This window comes from Spermophilus citellus (genome assembly GCF_964194105.1).
Source record: "Spermophilus citellus genome assembly, chromosome: 17".
Classification (NCBI taxonomy): Eukaryota; Metazoa; Chordata; class Mammalia; order Rodentia; family Sciuridae; genus Spermophilus; species Spermophilus citellus.
In genome coordinates, this window is record NC_138199.1 from 30,847,504 (window position 1) to 30,862,161 (window position 14,658).

Sequence of the window (14,658 nt, forward strand, 5' to 3'; positions counted from 1 at the left end):
ATGAGGGCTATGGCTTTAGATCAGTGGCAGAGCACTTGCCAGCGTATGTGAGGCACTGGGTTCAATCCTTAGCACCACATAAAAATAAACAAATAAAATAATGTCATTCGTCATCTACAACTACCAAAAAAAAATGGATTGATAGTATACTTTCACATATTAACTGTCAAGGAAATTAGATTTTATATCAATTATTTTGCTTACTTAACATTTCATTTTTCAATAACAGAACTACCTTATTGTTTTTTGTTAAAATTTTTTTTTTAGTTGTAGGTGGACATAATATCTTTATTTCATTTTTATGTGGTGCTAAGGTTTGAACCCAGTGCCTCACGTGTGCTAGGCGAGCACTCTCCCACTGAGCCACACCCCAGCCCCTACCTTATTGTTAATGAATGGATTCACCACCTCAACAAAAGTCATAGAACACATTTCAAATGTTTGCTTACTGTATTTATTTCACCATTCCTGTCCTAATATAGTCCATGCCATCACCTGAAAGACTAAATGAAAATCTGTATTTACAAGGCTCTTAAATGTTAACCAGATACCTTATTAAATCTAATTGTTTAGAGTTATTATACACACACACAGACACATACACACACACACACACACACACACACATATATATATATATATATATTTTTTTTTTTTTTTTTCGGTGAGGGAGGAACTAGGAATTGAATCCAGGGGCACTTTATCATCCCTAGCCCTTTTTATTTTGAAACAGGGTCTCTCTAAGTTGCTGAGACTGGCCTCACACTTTGGATCTTCCTGCCTCAGCCTCTTGGGTCACTGAGATTACAGGCATACACCACCATGCCTGGCTTCCTTTTACTTTGACTTCTACATACAGCACCAGCTCCTTCCTTTTACTTTTGATTAAACTTCCTGGCATTACATTATAGAACTGAACATTCAAAGATAAAACACAAAAATACATGTAACTACCTAAACTGAAATCTTAAAAATATTTTAATTCATTTTCAAATTTTTTTATTTTTCATTTTTGGTAGAGAATGAAAAAACATTATCATTAACAACTACATATCAAACTAAAGAATCTGAAAGTAACACATTATATTGTCCCTCCTGGGACTCAAAACCCTTCAATTTGGGCTGGGGTTGTGGCTCAGCAGTAGAGCACTTGCCTAGCATGTGTGAGGCACTGGGTTTGATCCTCAGCACCGCATATAAATTTTTTGTTATTGTCCACCAATAACAAAAAAAAAAATTTTTTTTAAAGCTCAAATTCTAGGAAACAAAATCAACTAAAATACCATATTCCTGTTGTGTGATGATTGCTATAAATTTCACAATCATCATCATCCATTTACACAACATGAGATTAAATACTATACCATGTACTATATAGAAATCCTATGCAACAATGAGGAACAAAGTTTCTTTATCCAGAGCAATTACATGGGACTGGGACTATAGCTCAGTGGCAGAGTGCTTACCTAGCACCTGTGAGGCACCTATATTTTGTTTATTTTGTGGCGCTAAACAAAATAAACAAAATATAGGCATGATGTTCATCTACAAATATAAAAAAAATTTTTAAAGAACAATTACATGCTAAAAAGTAATTTTAGTTTTCAAAGGTCGATATGGTTGCTTTTGGCAGAGACAAAACTTTTCAAATTTTCAGTGACACTAAACTCCTGAGTCTAAAAGAAAAAAACCTTGAACTTTAGTAATTCTAGTCATCAACTTTTACTGAAACCTCTTTTTCAGTGTCCCTGAGAATAAATTGGTAAAAATCAATCCAATATACAGACAGAGATTCATAATTGCTAGCATAGGTGGATTAGAAACATCAACCATACTGGGTGTGGTGGCACATGCCTGTAATCTCAGCCACTTGGGAAATTGAGACAGAAGGATCCCAAATTTGAGGCCAGCCTAAATGGAAACTTAATGAGACCCTGTTTCAAAATGAGGGGGAAAAAAGTGGGGGGCCAGGGGGCCAGGGGGAGAGTCCAGAAGCTGTGACCAAGAAAGAATTTAAGAGTAAATGGACTGGTTCTTACGTTCACTGCTACTCAACCTGAGGTTCCAAACTGGTCTGAAAGCATGCAGGATCTCATTAGGTTGCCCAGGTTGGCCTCAAACTGTGCCTATCCTGCAGTTTCCTACTGAAGACTGGAAAGCCCGTCTTCAGCAACTAAAGACTGGTCTGCAGTTTCCACTGCTCAGGTCACTGAGCAGACAGGAACAACCACCAAGCAAAATGGAAATATAATTATGGAAAATAAATAGTAGCTTCTAAAACAAAAAAAGGGGGGGTGGGCTGAGGATATAGTTCAGTGTAGAGCACCCCTGGATTCAATCCATAGTACCGCAAAAAAATTAAAAAATAAAATCAACCAAAACATAAGGACTATGGTTAGATATAATACATTGAAGCACACTGAAATCCTTTTAATATACTTATTTAGACTATTAAGAAATCATATAGGGGCTGGGGTTGTGACTTAGCGGTACAGTGCTCGCCTAGCACATACAAGGCGCTGGGTTCAATCCTCGGCACCGCACCACATATAAATAAATAAATAAATAAATAAAGGTATTGTGTCAACTACAACTAAAAAATATAAAAAGTCATATAATAAATTTTATTAAACTACAAATTACTACATATTACAATTCCTATTTTAAAATTAAATCTATGTCCCCAAATTTAAAAAAAAAATAATATGTCCCAAGTTTTTTAAAAAGTTCTCATGCAGGATGTGATGGCATATGCCTGTGATTCCAGCAACTTGGAAGGCTGAGGCAGGAGGATTACAGGTTTAAGGCCAGCCTTAGCAACTTGGTAAGGCCCTAAACAATTTACCAAGACCCTGTCTCAAAACAAAAGTCATTTTTATTAAAATGACTGGAGATACAGCTCAGTAGTAGAGCATCCCTGGGTTCAATCTTCAGTACCCCCCCCAAAAAAAAATTTATCTTGCTGGGCACAGTGGTATGAGCCTATGGAGAAGAGCTCCTCCCCGCCCCCCAAATACTACAGGTGTTTGAACCCAAGGGCACTTTAGTACTGAGCTATTCCCCTGCTCTTTTTACTGTTTAAGAAAGGATCTCATTAAATTGCCCAGCTTGGCCTCAAACTTGTAATTCTTCTGCTTGTTTCCCAAGTAGCTGAGATTACAGGCATGAGCCAGTGTGCCAAGCCAGGATGCTCTCTGGAGCCCAGGGGATCAAGGCCAGCCTGCACAACATAGTAAGACCCTGTCTCAATTTAAAAAAAAAAAAAAAATTAATATATATTCTTTTAGTTGTCAATGGACCCTTATTTTATTTATATGTGGTGCTAAGAATTGAACCCAGTGCCTCACACACTAACTACCCCTGAACTACAACCCCAACCCTCTTTTTCTTTTAATAAATTCTGCAATTCATGAGAAACTGCATTCATACAGAGCATATGACACACATTTCCCAGTATCAAAATATCAAAATTTGCCAGGCACAGTGGTGCCTGCTTGTAAATCCCAGCTACTCAGGGGGCTGAGACAGGAGGATCATGAGTTCAAAGCCAGCCTCAGCAACTCAGCAAGGCCCTAAGCAACTCAGTGAGACTCTGTTTCTAAATCAAATATAAAAAGGGTTGAGGACATGGCTCAGTTGTTAATCAACCCCGAGTTCAATCACCAGTTTAAAAAAAGAAAAAAATCAAAATTTAACCATCATTCCCAAAACTGCTAGTACCCTGCCTCAAATCTTTTGGACCAAGTGCACTATACCCTCTAACTCTGAAATCTAGGAAAGATAAATATACTCAACATGACTACCAAATAACTGGTGATTGCAATGAGTATAGATTAAGAGTAAAGTTACTGGCATAAAAAGGTAAAAAATAAATATAAGCATAATTTGGGAAACATAAGATTATAAGTTAAAACAGGTCTGGAGCATTTGTCTAGCATACACTGGAACCTGGGTTCAATACCCAGCAATGGCAAAAAGGGAAAAAAAAAAAAAAAAAAAGAAGAAGGGATGAGGTGAAAAAGAAATTTCAAAATAAAGTTAACTGGATGCCAGAATACAAAAAAAATATGGCAAGCAAAAGTGTCCCATAATAATGCTTACCCTAACTTGGGCACCAAACTCTGACACTGCCAATTATTTTTTCATTATCGTAGTTCTCTAAATGGAATTCATAAGCCATTAAGGGGTCACAACCAAAGAAGCAAGTCTTTGCTTTCTTATAAATATTTAGCTTGAGAAAACTATTCAGGAAACAAAAAAAAAAAAAAACTGAGAAGACAAAATTCATACAGAGCATGGACAGTGTCTTAATGGCACATAATTTTCACTTACAGTTTGTTGAATTAATTCATTTTTAAATATAAAGCATTTGCAAGGTGAAGATACACCTACAAATACCATCTAAGTAAAAAAGCTTAGAAAAAAATGAGTACTCCAATGGCCTTCAAAATCAAGGATGGTGAAAAGAGCTTAGGAGGCAGAAATGGGATATCAAAGTTTTCTTAAATAAACAAATGAAATGCCAAAGAAGAACAGAAATTTCATTCCAGGCAAGGAAAAAAGAAACCTTCTCAAAGATTAAAATTCACATTAGGGCCAGGCATAGTGCCACATGCCTGTAATTCTAGCTACTTGGGAAGTTGAGGCAGAATAGCATTTGGAAGACAGCCTGGGTAACTTTGTAAAGACTATAAAATAAAAAGTAAAAATAAAAAGAACTGGGGGGGCCAGGCTTGGTGGGCGAATGAATGCCTGTAATCCCAGCTGATCAGGAGGCTGAGGCAGGAGAACTGCGAGTTCAAAGCCAGCCTCAGCAAAAGCAAGGCCTAAGCAACTCAGTGAGACCCTGTCTCTAAATAAAATACAAAATAGGGCTAGGGATGTGGCTCAAGCGGTAAGGTGCTCGCCTGGCATGCGTGCAGCCCGGGTTCGATCCTCAGCACCACATACAAACAAAGATGTTGTGTCCACCGAAAACTAAAAAAATAAATAAATATTAAAAATTCTCTCTTTTAAAAAAAAATAATAAAATAAAATACAAAATAAGGCTGGGGATATGGCTCAGTGATTGAGTGACCCGGAGTTCAATCCCTTGATTACAACCCCCCCCCAAAAAAGTTACAGAAGTTATACAGCTAATAAATGGTAATGTTAAGTGCTAGTTTTATTATTATTGGTGTATGAAAATCAGAAAGCTCTGTTCCACTCTATTATCTCATAATTCTTTCTCAGAAACTAAATTTTGAATGTCTTTCTAAACATTGTAGTAATTCACCTACATCTAAACCTGAATAAAATTATTTGATCAAATAATTTATCAAAAGGAAAAATGGGCCCCTTTCTCAGCTGAAAGATAAGCTAGAGGGCAATTAAATATAGTTATATTTAAATAATGTAAGGGGCAGTTACAGTTATATTTAAATAATAACTTATAGATCAGTAGTAGAGTGCTTGTTTAACATGCATGAGGCCATGGAGTTCAATCCCCAGCACTGCAAAAATAAATAAATAACAACCTAGGACAGAGGCCGGGTTGTGGCTCAGTGGTAGAGTGCTTGCCTAGCATGTGTGAGGCACTGGGTTTGATCACCAGTACCACATAAAGATAAACAAAATAAAGGTATTGTGACCATCTACAACTAAAAAAATATTTTTAAAAAACTCTGACAACTGACATTGGCTTTTTTTTTTTTTTTTTTTTGAGATGGGGTCTTGATGCGTTGCTCAGGCTGGCATGTCAAACTCTTGGCATCAAGTGATTCTCCAACTTAGCTCAAGAGCATTTTTACTAGGCTGTGGTATTATGCAAAGTACTCAGTAACCTGTACCTTTACTTACTTTATAGGCCAAATCCTTCTCCCACAACCTGTCACTCCCACCCCACTCCCATCCCACCCACACCAATACTGGGGGTTAAACCTAGGGGCACTCTATCACAAAGCTACATCTCAAGCCCATTTTATCTTATTTTGAGACATTGCCTAGGCTAGCCTCACACTTGCTCTCCTGCCTCAGCCTCTAGAATAGCTGGAATTATAGACATATGCCACTGTGCCCTGCAAGGTACTTTGAGAAACTTTTTTTTTTAAAGGACACAATACCTTTATTTATTTATTTTTATGTGGTGCTGAAGATCAAACCCAGTGCCTCACAAGCTAGTCAAGCACTCTCCCACTGATCTACAACCACAGCCCAGAAACCCCTATCTTTTATGAACCACATGTGTCATCATGTAAGAAGACACAGCCTTAGACTATATTTCAGAACAAAAAATCTGCTTCTAGCACAAATTGAAGGAATATAGAAATAGAAATAATTGTTATCAAATGATGACAAAAACATCAATTGAAAATAGCCGGGCTGGGGATGTGGCTCAGCTCAAGCGGTAGCGCGCTCGCCTGGCATGCGTGCGGCCTGGGTTCAATCCTCAGCACCACATACCAACAAAGATGTTGTGTCCGCCGAGAACTAAAAAATAAATATTAAAAAAAAAAAAATTCTCTCTCTCTCTCTCTCTCCTCTCTCTCTTTTTAAAAAAGAAAAAAAGAAAATAGCCATTTCTAGCCCTTCCGAAGGTTTTAATTCATGTGATATTTTAGAAGATATAAAACATCTTTAATGAAATTAAAAATCAAATTTTAGCTAGGTATGGTGATGCAGGCCTGTAATTCCAGTGGCTTAGGAGGCTGAGACAGGAGGATCACAAGTTCAAAGCCAGCCTCAGTAACAGCGAGGTGCTAAGCAACTCAGTGAGACCCTGTCTCTAAATAAAATACAAAATAGGGCTGGGGATGTGGCTCAATGACCAAGTGCCCCTGATTCAACCCCTGGTTCCCTCCTACCCCTGAAAAAGTCAAATTTTAATCACTAAAAATTCAACTACTTTAACCCAACAATGGAATATAAAGGAACAAAATATTGGTTATATCTTCTCACTTTCATTTTATAACAGGAAACCTTAAAGAATATTTAAAAAAAAAAAAAAAGTCCAGCCATGAAGAAGTTCAGAAACCTAAAAAGCAGATGATCATATGTTGGCACACTGTTTAATGAAATAGTCCAATTTTATACAAGACTTGACTATAGAAATAGTAGTCAATAGTCAAAATTTTAAAGAAGAGATTCATTCACATATGATCCTAAACTGAATCCTTAACTCTTACCAAAAAAAGCTCTTAATTTCTTGAAAGTTAAATCTGTATGAATGCAATTAGCTGTTATAATAAAAACTACTTATAATCAAAAGGAGATAGATTACAAATGAGAAATTAACTGATTTTATTTTTTTTTAAAGAAAGAGTGAGAGAGGAGAGAGAGAGAGAGAGAGAGAGAGAGAGAGAGAGAGAGAGAGAGAGAATTTTTTTTTAATATTTATTTATTTATTTATTTAGTTCTCGGCAGACACAACATCTTTGTTGGTATGTGGTGCTGAGGATCGAACCCGGGCCGCACGCAGCCCAGGCGAGCGCGCTACTGCTTGAGCCACATCCCCAGCCCAAATTAACTGATTTTAATAAATAAACAAATCAGCCAAATGCAAAACAACTTATTTCCAGGTACTACATATAATAACATATAATCTCAACTCTACATGAAATGCCAACAGTTGGCAAAGGTAATTTCTGGATTTACTAAGTATTCATGTCCACTAAGAATCATCAAATTATTAAAATCAATTATACTTCTTTGGGAGTATCCTGTCATTATGGTATCCTAATAACTAATCAATTTCATTCTTATTGATGGAATGACATCAAAGAATGGGACCAAATACAATGCATATTTTTATTTAGCTGTAGATGGAAACAATGCCTTTATTTTATTCCTTTATTTTTATGTGGTACTGAGGATCAAACTCAGTGCCTCGCACATGCTAGGCAAGTGCTCTACCACTGAGTTACAACTGCTGCCCCCGTGTATGTCTTGATAAACAAATCTTATTTTTTAATAACATATATTCAATTAATTGCCATATACACAGTTCTCCAGAAGTTTATATTATAGAAAAAACAATAATTATTTTCTATTCAGCAACCCCTCGTACATTTTGGTCTTACACACTACTGTATCTCTTTAAAACCTCTCAAGAGCAGGGTGAGGTAGCATGCACTGTAATCCCAGCTGACAGAGGAGGATCACAAATTTGAGGCCAGTTTCAGCAATTTAGCAAGACCCTCTCTCAAAACAAAAAATAAAAAGAACTGGGGATGTAGCTCAGTGGTAATGTGCCCCTGGGTTCAATCACCAGTACCAAAAAAAACCCTCTCAGAGGGTTGAGGATATAACTCAATGGTACAGCGCTTGCTTAGCATGCACAAGGCTTTGGGTTCAATCCCTGCAGTTGGGTGGGTGTGTGTGTGAGCATACACACAGACAAAAAAAACCTTTCAGAGTTTCAATTTATTTTTGATAATATTCTTCAGTTTAGAAGCAATGTTTTGTTATTGTAAAAGTCTCTAAACCAGTGGATTCTAAGATATTCCTCCATGTATAAGACATGAGATTATAACCAAATTAACGAATCAGAGATCAGAATGCCAAAAATTAAGTCATTAAAAGGGAATCCACAGAAAGAGCCAGTTGTGAAAGAACAGGAAGTGATGTACACTGCCATTTTGTACACGAACTATTTAGAAACATAAGAAGTGCCATACTAATCTGGAACCAACCCAGACTAATAGCTCTCAGTATTCTCTTTCTGACAGTGACATCAGAGGTCATCTTCTGAAAAAACCCTCAGGCAGTTTTTCCTTAATAACAAATTTAGCTAATTGATCCTGAAGACACTTTTACCACTTTTAGGCAGAGTTCCTATCAGCTATGGAAAACAGTGTTTCTTTTTGTTACCCCCAAGAGTACCACTTAGTCCCGGTGTGCTGAAATACAGCAAATACACACCCTGTGTATATTCTTAAATTTTATAGCTTTTATTGATAAAGCCTCTCTTCCTGCAATCTTTCTAAGATAAAGGAAGTCTCTAGTAAGCAGTATGGTTGGATATACACATGCTAGTATACATGAATTCATTATCAACAAACCATAATCTACAGAAATAGGCCTTATGGCACAATTTGCCACATAGGAGAAAACTCCACACATCACAACATGAAATTTTGTATCATGAAATACAGATTCAAATGAATAGTGCTGCTTAAATTAAATCAATTGAAATGAACATCAAAAGGGAAGAAAGAAGGAAAAGAGCATTCTATTTTGTGAAGGGAAAAAAATGATAAGACTACATCAAAATCATGAAATAAGATAATAGAAACTATTAGTGCCCAGCACTATTGCTAACATCTTTATATCCCTGTATTCAAACAGATTTCAAAAAGCAACACACCAAGAAAGTTCTGGGTACATTTAATGATAACATAAACACAAAAGTATTTTTTAAATAAATAATTCACTAAGTAAAACTTAAACACCAACTATAACTTGTTTGTAAAATATCAAGACAGATCATATCTGTGATATTACATTTTAGTCATCTTCATCACTTTGGGAAAATTATTTAATTCTACTAATATTCACATGTGGAACATTTTTAAATCACTTCCCCAGTAAACCTAAACACTTAAAGGAAAAAATATTGACAGTACATCAAGATTCCTTCAGGACTTGAAGACTACTTTTTGGTCACAAAAAGCACGTGGCAATGTTAAAATTGTTTTTATTTATGTTTACCCAGACAAAACCAACAAGTACCAAACCAACTGAGATGACCTTTTTAAAAAAAATGATACAAAGCAAAAGTTAATCATAATTGGGCATATTAATATCAATTATCTTCATTTCTTTAAGAAACAGAGCATTTGCTACAGAAAGATTTCTAACCTAATGATTTTCAGAAAAATTCCAATTTCAATATTACACAAAACAGTATTAACCTTTAAAATCCACAGCCCAGGGACAAACGTCTATCAGAAAGCCTGTCTGTATGTAATAATTGGTTTTTTAAAAATATTTTTTAGTTGTTGATGGACCTTTATTTTATTTATTTGTATATGTTGCTGGGAATCCAACCCAGCGCCTCACGCATGCCAAGCAAGCGTGATACCGCTGAGCCACAGCCCCAACCCCTGTATAATTTTTAATAACTCTTCAAAACTTGCAAAAGCTATAGGAAGAAAAATAAGAGAATACAAAATTATTTTATTTGAATTCTAACGAAAACTCAACCTGCTCCAAAAAAAAAAAAAAAAGCCCATCCAGAGACACATCAACTGTTCCAACTTGAGGGGTCCTCTTGAAAGGCCATACCCCCTAACAATAACAACAGGAGCAGCTATACTTTCCATGGACAGATCTCAGGAGAAGAGTATTAACGGTACTGTTATCGATTTAAAAATCAAAGGAAGAAGAGTAACCTTTCCAAGGGAAGCGCCATTACTTCTCTCTCCTGCTCCCCCTCCCTTCAGTGTATACATGGGTCTGTGTATGAAGAAATTGCCTCGGACTTCTGCAGCATTGCAGTACACTAGACGATGAGGAAGGGGGAAGGGTAGGGGGAGAGAAACGCTTCCATCACCCCTAAAGAGAAGTATATATTTCTTGAGGGTTGAATCCACCCAGTAGGCTATTCAGAGCAGTCTCCCTTCCCAAGAATACATAGACACTACAAAGGAGGAGGAGGAACAGGAGGAGCAGAGAGACCTGAGGGAAAGGGACTTCGCGCCTTTAAATCGGGGTGCACTTCAATCCTGTCTCCCTACGAGGGCCACACCTTCCTCGAAACATCCCCTTCCACCACCCCTTCCGGTGACCCTCAGGAAAAAGGAATGTAATTGCTCCTGCCCCTCATAACAGGAGGGCGCCCAGCTAACCAGCTTCTTCACCCCACCCACAGAATCACAGACCCTCCTTGTCTCCCTCCCCCACCCCACTCCCACATCCCTTCTTCCGTAGAGGCCTGAGTGGGCCGAATTTCCCCGCCCCCCGCCAGGTCTCCTTTCCCTAGCAGAGGTGCCCTTACCCTTTAGCCGTCAGGTCTGCAGCGGAGTAGGCAAACGCAGCCCCCCGCGGCGCTCAGGTAGCTGCTAGCTGGAGGGCGAGGAGTGAGGAGGGGGCCTGGCGACCGACCGCCGCCCCCCACCCCGCGGAGCCCCAGCGAGCTGCCCAGCCCAAGCTCTGCGACAAGGGGCGGGGAGGGGGGCGGCGAGGGGACGACCAGAGTCGAGGAGGCGCCCTCAGCGCTGGGGCTCAGCTAAGATGGCGCGGGGAAGTGCCCGGAGCCGCCGCCGCCGCCTCGGGGGAACCGGCCCGGGCCTCGGCCGCCTCCCGTTCTCACACAGCCGAGGCCCTCTCGGTCCCCCGCCGCGGCCCCTCGGCGGGCGGGCCCACGCGTGGCCCTCTGCCACCACCACCACCACCACCCCTGGGAAGGGGGCGCTCACAAAGAGAAGCGAGGCCGCGGGCCGGCCGGCGGGCGGCGGGGCGGGGTCCCCAGGGGCCGGGAGGCCTGAGAGGCTCGCGGGTGCTTAGCACTCTTGGCCCGCGAAGGGCGCAGGGCGAGCGGGACCCCTCCTCTTTCCTCAAGCAGGCAGTGGTACCGACTCACTCTCTTTGCCACCCTCCCTCTCTCCTTCAGAGCCCTGAAGCCACAGAGCCCGGCCGCTGCCCAGGTTCCCCCCCTTCCCCAACACCACTCCCCTCCTCCCGACAGTCATCCCAGTCTCCGATCTCGCGAGATTTCCCGCCTGACAGGCCCGACCCTGCGCAAGACACGACTGCGTACGTGCGCGCGCCCGTGAGGGCGCGTGTAAACCTTTTAATTGAGCCAAGTTCTCCGGGTGGCCTATACTCTGTCCAGCGCAACCTCACTCAGCTTTTTGAGCTTCTGTGCCAGGCGAGTGACAGGTGTATTCACCCCCGGAAGTCTAAGAAGACTAACTTGTCTGCACTCCCCTTCTTCTCACCTCCAAATCATCAGCTCCTCCCACCAACCAATACTGCTGGTGTGAAAGTTTGTCCTAAAGTGTAAAATATCCCATTCCTTAGATACCTTACCTCGACTCCTCCTTGGAATTCAGAGGTAACCTGAGCATCATAATCAATATATAATTCAGTTTTCAGATTCTAATAGTTTATAGTAATTTTTGGAAAGGCAGTAAGATTTGGAAATATAATTTAAGCCACCCTATATATTGGTGATGGTAGGAAAGCTACTTAAAAAGAATTTGCAGGTTTGGTAGTTTGAGTGATGAGTGGTTTTTTGGAACAAGTGCAGCAAACCAAAGGATATGCAGGGAGAGGTAGAACTCCTTTGGGAAGGGCCGTGCACAGTAGCGCATGCCTGTGATTCCAGCAGTTTGATAGGCTTAGGCAGTAGGATCACAAGTTTGAGGCCAACTTCTCAATAACTCAGAGAGACCCTGTCTCAAAATAAAAATAAAAACCGCTGGGGATGTGACTCAGTGGTTAAGCGCCCCAGGGTTCAGTCCCAGGTACATTAAAAAAAAAAAAAAACAACTTGTGTGTGTGTGTGTGTGTGTTGAATAATTTTTCTTCTTTTTTTAGGGACATAAAGTGGTTTGTTTGGGGTTTTTTAATATTTTTTTAATGGTAGATAGACACAATACCCTTATTTTATTTATTTTTATATGGTGCTGAGAATCAAAACCAATGCCTCACACATGCCAGGCGAGTGTGCTACCACTGATCCCCAACCCCAGCCCTCTTACAGTGGTTTTTAACTCAAGAACAACTGAAGGGTTGGGGTTGTAACTCAGTGGTAGAGCACTTGCCTAGCTCATGTGAGGCACCACATAAAAAAAAAAAAATAAAGGTACTGTATCCATCTACAACTAAAAAAAAAAAATATATATATATATAACACTTTTAGTGTGTCTGAAGTGCAGTCACAAAAAAATCGTGGCTTTTCAACCATCTTAACTGAGACAAATATATATCTGTTTTGTTTACTGTGGAAGAAATTTCTTTGGAGCAGTGATTGGAAGTTTCAGTAAACATCAGAAAAACAGTGCATATGATTTTTTTCTCAATACTTTTTCCTGTAATAGGGTACTCTGTGAGTCATTCCATTTTTTGCCTGTATTGTCAACCACTGTCAAATGGCATGTCCCCCTCAGCATATAAAAACTTGCCCTTTCTCCTTTTGGGGTGGAAGGTGTGGGAAGATTACCATCTTCATCTCTTCACAGCCAGGCTGCTTGGGAAACGTGGATCTTCCCACCTCCACTGAAACTGATCTTGCTGAAGTTCAAGAGTGACCTTGGTTGCTATATCTAGTGAAGTCATTTAATCCTGCCCTTCCTGTCATCTGCAATATTTGACATAGTTGACACTCCTTCCATCTTGAAACTGCGCTCCTCCTTGGCTTTTCAACACCACTCAAAACCAGTTTTCCTTCTACCTTCTTTTCCTGACAGGGGCCCTCTTCCTCCACCCTATCCTTAAAAGATGCCCCTCCAATTCTGATGTGTTCCAGCAAGAAATTATTACAGCATGAATGTTCTCTTATAAGAGCTAGGAGTATAGCCCAGGGGTAGAGCACATACTTCGTATGTGGTGAAGCCCTGGGTTCAATACCTAACACTCCCCCTCCAAAAAAGAATGTTTTCTTCTTCCATCTAATTATTTCACACATTGGGGACTAGAAAGAGATTCAGTTTCCCATAATATATTTTTATGGAAAATTCCAAACAAATACAAAAGGATTAGAATAGAATAATAAACTTATTGGGCTGGGGATATAGCTCAGTGATGGAGTGCTTACCTAGAATAAATGAAGTACTGGGTTAAATCCCCAGCACTGCAAAAGAAAAAAAGAAGAAGAAAGAGGAGAAGGAGGAGGAGGAAGAGGAGGAATAATAAGAAGAAGAAGCTGCCTTGTGTCCATCACCCAACTTCAACTATTTAAAACACTACCATTTCCCCCTCCACACAGCCCAAATTTTATTTTTTATTTGGTGTGTGATAATGCGGATTTAACCCAAAGACTGTTGATCAGTGAGCTACATTACCAGCTCTTTATTATTTTGAGACAGTCTTTCTAAATTACCTGGGTGAGCCTCAAACTTGCGATTCTCCTGCCTCAGCCTCCCTAGCATCTGGGATTACAGGCATGTGCCACCTAGCCCAGCACAAAGAAAAAAAAAATTAGTTCTACCTCTTCCCTGCATAAAATCCTTAGGACTGGCCTGGGGCTGTAGCTCAGTGATAGAGCGCTTGCCTAGCATGCATGAGGCACTGGGTTCGACTCTCAGCAGCACATAAAAATAAATAAAATAAAGACATGCTGTCCATCTACAACTACAAAAAAAAAAAAAAAATTAGGACTTTCAGTTTGCTGCTTTTGTTCCTAAAACTGCTCATCACCATGTCCAGCTCCCCTGGAGTATTTTTAAGTAAACTTCTTGTAAACCATAACATTTCACCAGCACATACTTTAATATGTATTGCTAACAAAGACTTTTTATTGTAAAATAACCACAATATCATTATCAAACCTTTATAAAAAGTTTTTAATCCTTTAATATTATTTAATACTTAATCTATGTTCAGTTTTTCCCAATAATTTCCAGAATGCCTTTTACAGTTCATTTATCTGAATCAAAATCTGAACAAGTTCCACATTTTGCATTATTGATAAGTACATCCATAAATATTCTTTTCATGCGTAAAACTTTCATTTCA

At 39.5% G+C, this 14,658-nt stretch overlaps 1 protein-coding gene across 1 annotated transcript in view; it reads right to left on the reverse strand.

Annotated features, from left to right (window-relative positions):
• TAOK1 (TAO kinase 1) overlaps nucleotides 1–11,654 on the reverse strand; it is a 136,038-nt gene extending 124,384 nt beyond the window's left edge. Inside the window, exon 1 of the mRNA XM_081270403.1 lies at nucleotides 10,976–11,654. The gene's annotated coding sequence lies outside the window, so the exon portion shown is untranslated. The remainder of the gene's footprint in view (nucleotides 1–10,975) is intronic.
• Nucleotides 11,655–14,658: the final 3,004 nt, after the last annotated feature.